The sequence below is a fragment of the Macaca thibetana genome, chromosome 11, assembly GCF_024542745.1.
Source record: "Macaca thibetana thibetana isolate TM-01 chromosome 11, ASM2454274v1, whole genome shotgun sequence".
Lineage (NCBI taxonomy): Eukaryota > Metazoa > Chordata > Mammalia > Primates > Cercopithecidae > Macaca > Macaca thibetana.
The window spans coordinates 119036310-119050277 of record NC_065588.1 but is presented as its reverse complement, the minus strand read 5'-3'; the positions used below and the strand labels follow the sequence as shown (position 1 = coordinate 119050277).

The following is a 13968-nucleotide window of genomic DNA, read 5'->3' as shown; positions in this document are numbered from 1 at the left end:
CTTCTGGGCTCAAGCAATCCTCCTGCCTTGGCCTCCCAAAGTGCTGGGATTACAGGCATGAACCACCACGCCCGGCCTCTACAAAGGCTTCTGAAACTAGGACTTTCACTCCTTACCCTAGGACTCATTATATATCTTACAGTTCCCTGCTCATTTAAACACTACATTAAAACTCTAGGCAAGAATACTAACACCTTACTCCTGCAAGCCTCAAAACCCCAACCAGGCACCATGAGTCCAGGCAGACAGCTGCAAAGCAATTCCACTCTTCTTACCTTGGGGTCAACACCTGCCCTAACTACACCCCTGCCAGCAGAAAGAAGCTAAAGCAGTCTTCGCCCTTTTTCCATCTCACAGCTTGGTTTCAAGAATAAGGTTGTTACAGGCCGGGCGCAGTGGCTTATGCCTGTAATCCCAGCACTTCAGGAGGTCAAGGCAGGCGGATCACAAGGTCAGGAGATCAAGACCATCCTGGCCAACATGGTGAAAACCTGTCTCTACTAAAAATACAAAAATTAGTTGGGCGTGGTGGCGCATGCCTGTAATCCCAGCTACTCAGGAGGCTGAGGCAGGAGAAACGCTTGAACCAGGGAGTCGGAGGTTGTGGTGAGCCGAGATCGTACCACTGCACTCCAGCCTGGCAGCAGAGCGAGACTCCGTCTCAAAAAAAAAAATTTAAAAAATAAAATAAAATAAGGAATAAGGTTGTTACAAAACCCAAAGTGAGGGATTGAAACCACCTTTGCAAAAATTATAACAGAAAATTTTGATGGTGAAAGAGATCTGACCTAACTGATTCCATCTTGCTTCTAAACTCCAAGCTGTCCTTGTTCATTACAGGGCATAGGCCGAAGTCACTTTGGGAGGAACTTGTTTACCTTTGAAACAAAAGACGATAACAGCCCTTTCCCAAAACAAACTCCCTTCCTGCCATGGAGCTAGACTGCCTTAGCAGGACTAACACATTGGACAGAAGATTAGAAATTATGGTTTAAGAGTCAATGCAGCCTCTGGCTGCAAGATTCTGAACCTCCTCAAACTGCTCCTGAGGATAACGTCACTATTGTCAGATGTAAGATCAGTGACTGAGATATTTTGCAGACCCTGTGCTCGATGGCTCAGCTGGCACCACCCAGATCGATAAACTGGCTCATCTGGTCTTGTGGCCCTCACCCAGGAACTGACTCAGGACAAGAGGACATCTTTGACTCCCTGTGATTTCATCTCCAACCTGACCAATCAGCACTCCCCACTTTCTGAACCCCTATCGGCCAAGTTATCCTTAAAAACCCAGATCCAGGCCGGGCGCAGTGGTCCATGCCTGTAATCCCAGCACTTTGGGAGGCCAAGGCGGGTGGATCACCTGAGGTCAGAAGTTCGAGACCAGCCTGGCCAACATGGCGAAACTCCATCTCTACATAAACACAAAAATTAGCCAGGTGTGGTGGCATAAGCCTGTAGTCCAAACTACTTGGGAGGCTAAGGTAGGAGAATCACTTGAACCCGGGAGGCAGAGGTTGCAATGAGCTGAGATCATGCCACTGCTCTCCAGCTTGGGCGACACAGCAAGGCTCTATCTCAAAAAAAAAAAAAACCCAAAAAACAAAAAAACAAAAAACAGATCCAGCTGGGCACAGTGGCTCATGTCTATAATTCCAGCACTGTGGGAGGCCAAGACAGGCAGATTGCTTGAGTCCAGGAGTTTCAGACCAGCCTGGAAACTGGCAAAATGCTGTCTCTACAAAAATGCAAAAATTAACTAGGCACAGTGGTGTGTACCTGTAGTCCCAGCTACTCAGGAGGCTGAAGTGGGAGGATCACTTGAGCCCAGGAAGTCAAGGTTGCAGTGAGCTGTGAACACGCCACTGCAGTCTAGCCGGGGAGACAGAAACCTTGTCTCAAATCCTCCCTTCCAGTCCTTGAGTTTTTGAGGAGACTGATTTGAGTCATAATAAAATGTCAGTCTCCCATACAGCTAGCTCTGCGTGAATTAAATTTTCTCTATTGCAATTCCCTTGTCTTCATAAATCAGCTCTAGGTAGTGGGCAAGGAGAAACTACTGGGTTGTTATAGGAGGATCTAAATGGTACCCCATATTCAGGCACAGACACATCGCAAATCCTTCAGATGACATTTGGTTTCATTTTCAAAACACTTTCTTATTACAATCTATTGATCCACTGGCCTTGCTGCTAACTATAGCAGTTGTCTTTGCAGATGGTCTGTCAACCACCTAACCCCTTTCTTTCCCCACTTTGCTTCTGTAATCAGAGATTGAGGTGAGGAATTGGTCATCTGAGAAGTCCTGGACAGGGGTGGTGTTTGGTGGAGCCACCATTGACTAGAAATTGACCATTTACCAACCAAGGGCTACGGGTTGCCATCTGCACACCCATCTTTTGGTTCAAATTGGCAATTTCTTCAAACTGGAACTGAAATTCTGATGAAATTCTTTGATGATTGAGGCTGGGACTATTCATGTTACTGGCAAACTTCCTGAGAAGGAAATTCCACTTTTTTCCCTCATTATAGTGACATGATGTCTTACTACGGTTGCTTAACTCAAGGTCCTGAGGGATGCGAGTACCTGAAACATACTTCAGATGAGCTTGAGCAAAAAATTACAAGTAGAAAGAGGAAGGAACTGGAGAGAGGGCAGCAGTTCTTATGGAAAGAGAGGATTAAGCCAGGCTTGGGCTTAAGGACTAGCGTCCAGCCCCTCCCCCAGCTCCTAACCATGAATGAGACTCAAGCTCTGAACGCCTGTGCCTCCCAGATTCTCACCTGAGAGAACCCGTTGATCCATATCACTCTTCATTAAAAGGGTCATAAAGGCAATAGTTGCACTGCAGCTGCCTAAAGGATTTTTTTGTTTTGTTTTTTGTGTTTTTTTGAGATGGAGTCTTGGTCTGTCACCCAGGTGGGAGGCCGGTGGCATGATCTTGGCTCACTGCAACCTCTGCCTCCCGGGTTCAAGTAATTCTCCTGCTTCAGCCTCCTGAGTAGCTGGGATTACAGGCGCCCACCACCACACCTGGCTAATTTTTGTATTTTTAGTAGAGACGGGGTTTTGCCATGTTGGCCAGGCTGGTCTCGAACTCCTGACCTCAGGCGATCTGCCCACCTCGGCCTCCCAAAGTGATTACAGGCATGAGCCACTGTGCCCGGCCATAAAAGGAATTATAGGCATGAGCCACTGTGCCTGGCCATAAAGGGATTACAGGCATGAGCCACTGTGCCCGGTCATAAAGGAAATTTTATTTGTCGTTTGTTTTCACACTATTACTGGGAGCCACAGGTAAAGGGACCTCCTCCCTAACAATGGAGGGGTTCACAGTTTCTGCAGCCACTCCAAGCTTGGGCCCAGGGGGTCCTGGGGTGGCTGGGCAGGTGTGAATGTCCCTATCTTCTTGCAGGGGCACTGGGTGGCTGTGGGGTGGGGCCTGGTGAACCATGATGGCAGGGGGGTGCAGGAGTGGGTCCACAGAACCATAGGAGGCCCCAGAAGGTGCAGGGCACGGCCAGCTCAGCTCCTTGGCCTGGGCATTGCTAAGAAGGCAGAGTCTCAAGGCCATCTTAGTCTCGGTGGCCACGCCAAGGGCATTTTTTCAGCTGCTGTTGGTGTGAAGGCATGCTGTCTATCAGGTGCTCCTTGAATAATGTTTTAGATCACCCTCAATTTCATGAGCACGTCTGGGCTTTCGGTGGAGCCTATCTCAATTCTCTTGCTTCCAAAATTACTGGTGGCTCACATGTGTAATCCCAGCACTTTGGGAGGCTGAGGCAGGAGGATCACTCGAGGCCAGGAGTTCGGCACCTTTTTTTTCCTTCTTGAGATGCAGTTTTACTCTGACACCCAGGCTGGAGTGCCGTGGCATGATCTCAGCTCACTGCAACCTCCGCCTCCCAGGCTCAAGCGATCCTCTCACTGCAGCGTCCCAAGTAGCCAGGACTACGGGTGCACACCACTGCACCAGGCTAATTTTTGTATTTTTTGTAGAAACAGGATTCTGCTTTGCTGCCCAGGCTGGTCTTGAACTCCTGGGCTCAACAGATCTGACTGCCTTGGCCACCCAAAGTTCTGAGATTACAGGTATGAGTCACTGAGTCTGGCCTGGAGTTTGAGAGTAACCTGGGCAACAGAACAAGACCCCTCCTCTACCAAAAAAAAAAAAAAAAAAAAAAAATTAGCCAAGTGTGGTGGCAGGCACCTGTGGTTCCAGCTGTTTGGGAGGCTGAGGTGGGAGGACGGCTTGAGCCTGGGAGGTTGAGGTTTCAATGAGCTGTGATCAAGCCTCTGCACTTTAGCCTGAGTGACAGAGTCAGACCCTGTCTCAAAAATTAAAAATAAATAAATAAATAAATAAATAAATAAATAAATAAATAACCTGCCATGCTACAAAACTGTGGTCTCCAAAGAACAGAGAGGTAATCAATCAACTTTCAGGAAATTTTGGGGTTCTCTCTGTGCCAGGCCCATCCATCTGTGGACCTCCAAATGTGTGTTCTGGAACCCTTTGGAAGGCCTTCCTGGAGAATTAAAGTCTCTGTTACTTTTTTTTTTTTTGAGATGGAGTCTTTCTCTGCCACCAGACTGGAGTGCAGTGGCACGATCTCTGCTCACTGCACCTTCCACCTCCCGGGTTCAAACGATTCTCCTGCCTCAGTCTACTGAGTAGCTGGGACTACAGGCGTGTACCACCATACCCAGCTAATTTTTGTATTTTTAGTATAGATGGGGTTTCACCATGTTGGCCAGGATGGTCTCGATCTCTTGACCTCGTGATCTGATCACCTTGGCCTCCCAAAATGCTGGGATTTACAGGCGTGAGCCACCATGCCCAGCCTTCTGTTACTTATATATTGCTTAATAAGCTCAGGGCAAAGAAATACTCCTTGGGAGGCTTGGTTGAAGCTCGTACCTGGCCGTGAGGTTCTGTTCACTGTTTCTTGTCTTCTGTGACAAAAGAGACAGGGGTATTTTGCAACCAGTGCTGGATTCTCTTTGGGCTCAAATTTAACATTTGGCCACCCTCTGTGTCTTCAGTGAGAAGGAGTTTGTGTGTGGCATTTCAAACATCAGGCCTGACCTATAGCCCACAATCCCACGGCCCTGTCCCACGAAAGCCAAGCGCTTCTGAGCTCTTAACAAATATTGATACACCCGGAGCTCTGGCCGCACCCAGACCAGGATTTCCATCTATCAGCAGGTGCTAGGAACAGTACAGGATGTTCTCAATGCAACTCCAGAAAGAAGAGAAAGTGAACTGACCAACTGACGTCCTCAGGTTGAAAAACAGTTGATTTCTTTTCGGCATGCTAACAAAATACGTCATAGGCTGTGCACAGTGGCTCACGCCTGTAATCCCAGCACTTTGGGAGGCCGAGGCGAGTGGATCACTTAAGGTCAGGAGTGCAAGACCAGCCTGACCAACATGGTGAAACCCCGTCTCTACTAAAAAAATACAAAATAGCCAGGTGTGGTGGCACATGCCTGTAATCCCAGCTACTCAGGAGGCTGAAGAGGTAGAATTGCTTGAGCCCAGGAGGCGGAGGTTGTGGTGAGCCGAGATCGTGCCACTGCACTCCAGCCTGGGCAACAAGAGCCATCTCAAAGAAAAATAATAATAATTAAAGTTAAGCAAAAAGATATATGATGCTGGAGTAGGAAAATGATATTGCCTGGTTTAGATTTTGGTAAAGCAACATGAATGCAAAGATGTAAACACAGTTGGAGAGAGGCTGTATTCAACATGATCATCATTTGATCACCATCAATTATTATTGTATATATTTTTAATGTTTAATTTCATTTCATTGATTTTTTTGTTGTTGTTATTGTATTTTTTTTTCCAAGATGGGATCTCACTGTGTTGCCCAGGCTGGTCTTGAACTCCTGGGCTCAAGCAATCCTCCTGCCTCGGCCACTCAAAGTGCTGGGATTACAGGTGTGAGCCACTGCACCCAGCCATCATCGATTAGTATAGCTAAGATTTGCACTGGGACTACAGGCGTGTTAGACGCAGCTAAGTGTTTTACATAGATGATCTCATTTAATCATTTCAATAACATTATGGGCTAGGTGCTATTTCTGACTTCACAGATAAGGGAATTGAAGCCCAGAAAGTTTGAGTAACTTGTCCAAATTCATACAACCGGTACGTGATGAACCCGGTGAACAAATACAGGCAGTCTGACTCCAGAGTCTTTGCTTTTAAAGTTCTGAGAACATACAAAGTGAGAGATACACAACTGGAACTGGAAAAAGTAGGGCAAATACCTTGACCTGCTTGGAGTCAGTATTTCCAGAACTTCCCAGGATGTTCTAGGCTGTAACAGGCTGTTCATTAGGCCCTAAGGCCCCTCCCAAGCCGAGGCTGTGATCATATACTTAAGCTGCCTGGCACGATGCCTAGAACTTAGTGGATGCCCCTGCAAATGCTGTTTCCCTTCTCAGATCTCACGGCAGGTTGACCCTTTTCTTCCTTGTTCAAGGTTCTTACCTTTCTAAAGAAGGTACCACTTCGTAAGGAGGCAGGTCAAAGATGGTCATTGTGGCTGGGTGCAGTGGCTCATGCCTGTAATCCCAGCACTCCGGGAGGCCGAGGTGGGTAGATCACTGAGGTCAGGAGTTCAAGACCAGACAGCCTGGCCAACATGGTGAAACCCCATCTCTACTAAAAATACAAAAATTAGCCAGGCAGGTGGCGCGGGCCTGTAATCCCAGCTGCTCGGGAGGCTGAGGCAGGAGACTCACTTGAACCCAGGAGGTGGAGGTTGCAGTGAGCCAAGATGTGTCACTGCACTCCAGCCTGGGCGACAAGAGCAAAACTCTGAAGAAAAAGAGAGAGAGAGAGAGAGAGAGAGAGAGCGAGAGCGAGAGAGAGAGAACATTTTTACAGTAAAAAAAAAAACAAACCAAGAAACAACCTAAATGTCCACTAGTAGGGGAATAGATACAGTCGCTCAATGGAATACACTACAGCAGTGAAGAAAAATGAACCACGGTTACTTGTATCAACAGGACTAAAACTTGAGCATAACATCTAGAGCAAAAAGCAAGTTGCCAGAAGACATATACAATCTGGTAACATATCTATAAATACTTAAAACATGTGAAACAAAGCCACACATTGTTTTTGGAAACATGGATATGTAATAACACACACAAATCATGGGTGAGAAGAATGTTCACTAACTTCAAAATAGAAATTACCTCTGCAGAGGAATACCAGGGAGCAAAGTGGAATGGAGGGAGGCTTCAGATGTATCTGTAACACTTTCACTTTGTTTTTTGTTTGTTTGTTTGTTTGTTTTGAGACAGAGTCTCGCTCTGTCACCGAGGCTGGAGTGCAGTGGCAAGATCACAGCTCACTGCAGCCTGAACTTCCCAGGCTCAGGCCACCCTCCCACCTCAGCCTCCTGAGTAGCTGGGACTACAGGTGCACACCACCAAGCCTGGCTAATTTTATATATCTTTAGTAGAGAAGGAGTTTTGCCATGTTGCCCACGCTGGTCTGGAACTCCTGGGCTCAAGCGATCCACAAAGGCGGGAAGGTCACTTGTAAGTGAGCCACTGTACACAGCGTTGCTTAGTTTTAAAAGAAGGTTCTGCAAATGTCCTTCAATGGGTGAATAGTTAAACAAACTAGTAGGTCCATACCATGGGATCCTACTTAGCAATAAAAAAGAAATAAATTATTGATACAGGCAGCAACTTGGATGGATTTTTTTTTTTTTTTGAGACGGAGTCTCGCTCTTGTCGTCCAGGCTACAGTGCAATGGTGCAATCTTGGCTCACTACAAACTCTGCCTCCTGGGCTCAAGTGATTCTCCTGCCTCAGGCTCCTGAGTAGCTGGGATTACAGGCATCCATCACTATGCCTGGCTATTTTTTTGTATTTTTAGTAGAGATGGGGTTTTACCACGTTGGCCACGCTGGTTGCGAACTCCTGACCTTGGGTGATCTGTCCGCCTAAGCCTCCCAAAGTGCTGGGATTACAGCACCGTGCCCGGCCATACTTGGATGGATCTTAAAGCATTAAATTATGCTGAGTGGATGCCAGGTGTGGTGGCTCACACCTGTAATCCCAGCACTTTGGGAGGCCGAGGCAGGCAGATCACCAGAGGTCAGGAGTTTGAGACCAGCTTGTCCAACATAGTGAAACCCCGTCTCTACTAAAAATACCAAAAAAATTAGCTGGGTGGGGTGGCAGGTGCCTGCAATCCCAGCCACTTGGGAGGCTGAGGTAGGAGAATCACTTGAACCTGGGAGGCAGAGGTTGCAGTGAGCTGAGATTGCACCATTGCACTCTAGCCTGGGCAACAGAGTGAGATCTCGTCTCAAAAATAAATAAATAAATAAATATTATGCTGAGTGGGGAAAAAAACAGGCTTTTGTTTTTTGGGGGTTTTTTTTGAGACAAGGTCTCACTCTGTTGCCCAGGCTGGAGTGCAGTGGCACCATCATGGCATTTTTGTAGAAACGGGATTTCACCATATTGCCCAGGCTGGAAAAAGGGCCAGTTTCAAGAAGTTACATACTATATAATTTTACTTACATAATATTCTTAAAAAGATAAAATTACAGAGATGAAGAAGAACCCCAGCATCTCAGAATGTGACTATATTTGGAGGTAGGGACTTTAAAGGGGAACTGAGTTAAATTGAGGTCATTAGGGTGGGCCCTCATCCAGAATGGCTGATGTCCTTATGAGAAGAGAGGGTCAGGACACACACACACCCAGAGGGATGACCAAGTGAGGACTCAGGGAGAAGACGGCCATCTACAAGCCAAGGAGAGAGGCCTCAGAAGAAACCACGCTGCCAACAACTTATTGCAGACTTGGAGGCTTCAGAACTGTGGGAAAGTCCATTCCTGTGGATTAAGCCCCTAGGTCTGTAGAACTGTGCTATGGCCTGGGCAGGCTCTTACAGCGTCTGACCATCTTTTTTTTTTTTTGAGACGGAGTCTCGCTCTGTCACCCAGGCTGGAGTGCAGTGGCCGGATCTCAGCTCACTGCAAGCTCTGCCTCCCGGGTTTACGCCATTCTCCTGCCTCAGCCTCCCGAGTAGCTGGGACTACAGGCGCCCGCCACCTCACCCGGCTCGTTTTTTTTTTTTTTTTTTTTTTTTTGTATTTTTTAGTAGAGACGGGGTTTCACCGTGTTAGCCAGGATGGTCTCGATCTCCTGACCTCGTGATCCGCCTGTCTCCGCCTCCCAAAGTGCTGGGATTACAGGCTTGAGCCAGCGCGCCCGGCCCTGACCATCTTTCTTAAATGTCTCAGCCAGAGGTTTCAGAGCTCAGTTGGAACACCCTATGTGTTTATTTAAAAACCACTTCTCACTTGTAAATTTGAATAGAATTTTACAGAAAGCCTGCTGTGCTGCACAGCAGAGAAATTCAACTTCAGAAAAAGCAGAATAATGTCCTTAATGGACAGATTGACTTTTTTCATAGGCAAACATTGCCCAACTGCTGCTTCTCTTTCCATCGACCTTTTGTTTAATGATGAAAACAAATCACAAAATCCATTAAAAAAACCACATCTTTTTGGCCAGGCGAGATGGTTCATGCTCGTAATCCCAGCACTTTGGGAGGCCAAGGCAGGAGGATCCCTTGAGCTTAGGAATTTGAGACCAGCCTGAGCAATACAGTGAGATCTTGTCTCTTCTGAAAATAAAACAACATTAGGTGGGCATGGTGGTGCACATCTGTGGTCTCAACTACATGAGGGGTTGAGATGGGAGGATCGCTTGAGCTGATGGTGGGGAGGGAGGCCAAGGCTGCAGTTAGCTATGATTGCACTCTGGCCTGGGTGACAGAGTGAGACCCCGTCTCAATGAAATGAAATGAAATGAAATAATTTAAAAATTTAACAAGTGAAGGAGATTAAAAAAAAAAAATCACACTGGTCTCTAGGGTTCCCATAGAGGCTGAACACTGATATTTCAGTCGAGATTTCAGCCAGGCTCATGCCTATAATCTCAGCACTTTGAGAGACAGAGGTGGGAGGATTGCTTGAGCTCAGGAGGTTGAGGACACAGTGAGCTATGATTGCACCACTGCACTCCGGCCTGGGAGACAGAGTGAGACCCTGTCTCCCTGCAAAAAAAAGATTAATCTTTTAGAAAATTATTTTTTATTTTCCCCTGCCGTTCGTGAGCTGTATATGTGTGTGTGTGTGTGTGTGTATATATATATATATATATTTTTTTTTTTTTTTTTTTTTTGAGACAGAGTCTCAATCTCTCAGCTCACTGCAACCTCCGCCTCCCAGGTTCAAGCGATTCTCCTGCCTCAGCCTCTCGAGTAGCTGGGATTACAGGTATGCGCCACCATACCCAGCTAATTTTGTATTTTTAGTAGAAATGGGGTTTCTCCATTTTGGTCAGGCTGGTCTCGAACTCCTGACCTCAGGTAATCCACCTGCCTCGGCCTCCCAAAGTGCTGGGATTACAGGCGTGAGCCACCACACCCGGCCATAATTTTTGTATTTTTAGTAGAGATACCCGGGGTTTCATCATGTTGGCCAGGATGGTCTCGATCTCTTGACCTCATGATCTGCTCACCTTGGCCTCCCGAAGTGCTGGGATTACAGGCGTGAGCCACCGCGCCCGGCCAAAAAAAATTCTTTTTAGACGGAGTCTCCCTTTGTCACCCAGGCTGGAGTGCAGCAGCATGATCCCGGCTCACTGTAACCTCTGCCTGCTGGGTTCAAGTGATTCTCCTGCTTCAGCCTCCCGAGTAGCTGGGATTACAGGCGCGCACCACCACACCTGGCTAATTTTTTTGTTTGTTTTTGTTTTTGTTTTATTCTGTTTTTAGTAGATCCAGGTTTTCATTATGTTGGCCAGGCTGGTTTCAAACTCCTGACCTCAAATGACCCCCCCGCCTTGGCCTCCCAAAGTGCTGGGATTACAGGTGTGAGCCACTGTGCCCAGCCTGTAGCAAAAATTTTTTAAACAAAACTGCAAAAATTATTACAGCCAACCGAGAAAAAACTCTCCTCAATATTATATTATGTCTAACAAAGAATATTCACATAAAGCTCCTAAGAATTATCTTTCTTTGCTTTTTTTATTTTTTTCTAAGAGATGGGGTCTCCTGGTATTGCCAGGCTGGTCTCATGCTCCTGGCTTCAAGTGATCCTCCCTGCCCTGGGCTCCCAAAGTTCTGGGATTACGGGCATGAGCTACCATGCCCAGCTCCATCTTTCTAAAACAAAAACTGAATTATGTTTCGTTTCTGTCTCAAAACCCTTCAATTATCAACAACAACAAAAAGTTCAAACCCCTCAGCCTGGCCTTCACTCCCAGGCTACATGACCTTCACTCTGTGGCTGGCAGAGGTGAAGAAAAGTGGCCTTTGGAATCAGATGTCTCTGGGTTGAAATTCTGGCTTGACCACTCTTTGGGTGGGTTCTGAGAACCCAGAGAGAGTGAGAGAGGCCTACCACTGTTTCAGCTCTTGGAGCTTCTGATATTTTTTCCATTGAGATATTAATTCATCTACTATAAAATTCCTCCTTAAGCAAAATTGGGGCTGGGCGTGGTGGCTCATGCCTGTAATCCCAGCACTTCAGGAGGCTGAGGCAGGTGGATCACTTGAGGTCAGGATTTCAAGACCAGCCTGGCCAACATGGTGAAACCCTGTCTCTACTAAAAATACAACAATTAGCCAGGAGTGGTGGTGCGTGCCTGTAATCCCAGCTACGCAGGAAGCTGAGTACAAGAATTGTTTGAGGCCGGACATGGTGGCTCATGCCTGTAATCCCAGCACTTTGGGAGGCTAAGGTGAGGTCAGGAGATCCAGACCATCCTGGCTAACACGGTGAAACCCCGTCTCTACTAAAAATACAAAAAATTAGCCAGGCTTAGTGGCAGGTGCCTATAGTCCCAGCTACTTGGGAGACTGAGGCAGGAGAATGGCGTGAACCTGGGAGGCGGAGCTTGCAGTGAGCCGAGATCGCACCACTGCACTCCAGCCTGGGTGACAGAGCAAGACTCTGTCTCAGAAAAAAAAAAAGGATTGCTTGAACCCAGGGGGCAGAGGTTGCAGTGAGCCAAGATTGCACCACTGCACTCCAGCCTGGGTGACAGAGTGAGACTGTCTCAAAATGATTAAAAAAAAAAAAAGAAAAAGTCATGTTTGCCTGTAGAACACTTTCTTACATGCAGGAGACTTTCTCTTAGACACATGCCTGGAGGGTCTGAGAGGGACAGGGCTGGGCTCACCAATTCGAACTTCTGCCAATACCCTGCATGCTTCTCTCGCTAAGAGCTAAGTCAAGACTTCCCCTGTCATCACCACTGCCTGTGGTCAGTCCTCTATTACCAGCGGAGTGAAACAGAATGCAATTGAGGAGAACCAACTAATTGCAAAAGCAAAGCCTGAGAAATCCCACGAGTGATGGATCCGCCAATTCTGGTGGCCACAGGGAGGTCCCTGGTTTCTGGCTGCACGCTGGCCGTGGTGACCAGGCGTCCTTGGGCGGGAGACGGCTTCAAATGTGGACCTGAGTCCTAGCGACCCGAGGGGTTCTTTGAGAAACCAAGACACCACACGGCTCCCCCAGGACCATACCATTGAGCTCTCAATCACAATTCAGCCGAGGACACTGTCTTAGTCTGCCAGGACTGCCATGACACAGTACCATGGACTGTGTGGCTTATAAACAATAGTTCAATTCCCACAGTTGTGGAAGCTGGAAGTTCAAGATCAAGGCGGCAGCAGATTCAGCGTCTGAGGAGGATGGTGAGGACCTGCCACCTGGTGCATAGATTTCCTCTCTATGTTCTCACACAGCACAAGGGAGAAGGGAGCTCTCTGGAGGCCTCTTGGATTAGGGCATGAATCCCATTCATAAGGGCTGCACCCTGATGACCCGATCACCTCTCAAATGCCCTGCCTCCTAATCCTATCATTTAAAGGGTTAGGATTTCAAAAGGTAAATTTGGGAGGAAGAGGGGACAGATTCAGACCACAGCAGACAACTACTAAAAGCAAATACTACACTTGATCTTAGCCAAGAGGCCCAGAAGCAATAAATTCACTTTTCTCTTTTTTTGAAACAGGGTCTTGCTCTGTCACCCAGGCTGGAGTGCAGTGGTGCAATCACGGCTCATTGCAGCCTCTGCCTCCCGGGCTCCAGTGATTCTCCTGCCTCAGCCTCCTGAGTAACTGGGATTACAGACACACGCCACCATGCCTGACTAATTTTTGTAATTTTGTTGAGACAGCCTCCTGAGTAGCTGGGATGACAGGCACACGCCACCACGCCTGACTAATTTTTGTAATTTTGTTGAGGCACAGTCTTGCTATGTTGCCCACTGGTCTCAAACTCCTAGGCTTAAGCAATCCTCCCACCTCAGCCTCCCAAAGTGCTGGGATTACCAGTGTGAGCCACTGTGCCCGGCCAAATTCACTCTTTTAAAGTATACTATTCACTCATTTTTAGTATATCCACAAGCTTGTACAATCACCATGACTATCTAATTTCAGAACTTTTTCATCACCCCAAAAAGAAACTCTGTGCCCACTGGCAATCATTCATTCCCCATTCATCCCTTTCCTCACCCCCAGCAAACACCAGTAGATCTATCTCTAGAGTCATGATTTATTTTTTTAAATGAAGAAATGCCACAAAAGGACTAGAAAAATTACAGAAGTGGGGTTGGGCGCGGTGCCTCAAACCTGTAATCCCAGCACTTTGGGAGGCTGAGGCAGGCGGATCACGAGGTCAAGAGATCAAGACCATCCTGGCCAACATGGTGAAACCCCGTCTCTACTAAAAATACAAAAATTAGCCAGATGTGGTGGTGGGCGCCTATAGTTCCAGCTACTCAGGAGGCTGAGGCGAGAGAATGGTATGAACCCGGGAGGCAGAGCTTGCAGTGAGCCGAGATTGTGCCACTGCACTCCAGCCTGGGTGACAGAGCGAGACTCCGTCTCAAAAAAAAAAAA

General features: G+C 47.3%; 1 pseudogene; it reads right to left on the bottom strand.

Moving 5' to 3' along the window:
* Positions 1–12931: 12931 nt before the first annotated feature.
* On the bottom strand, positions 12932–13050 carry LOC126931945 (uncharacterized; annotated as a pseudogene).
* Between the last annotated feature and the right edge of the window lie 918 nt (positions 13051–13968).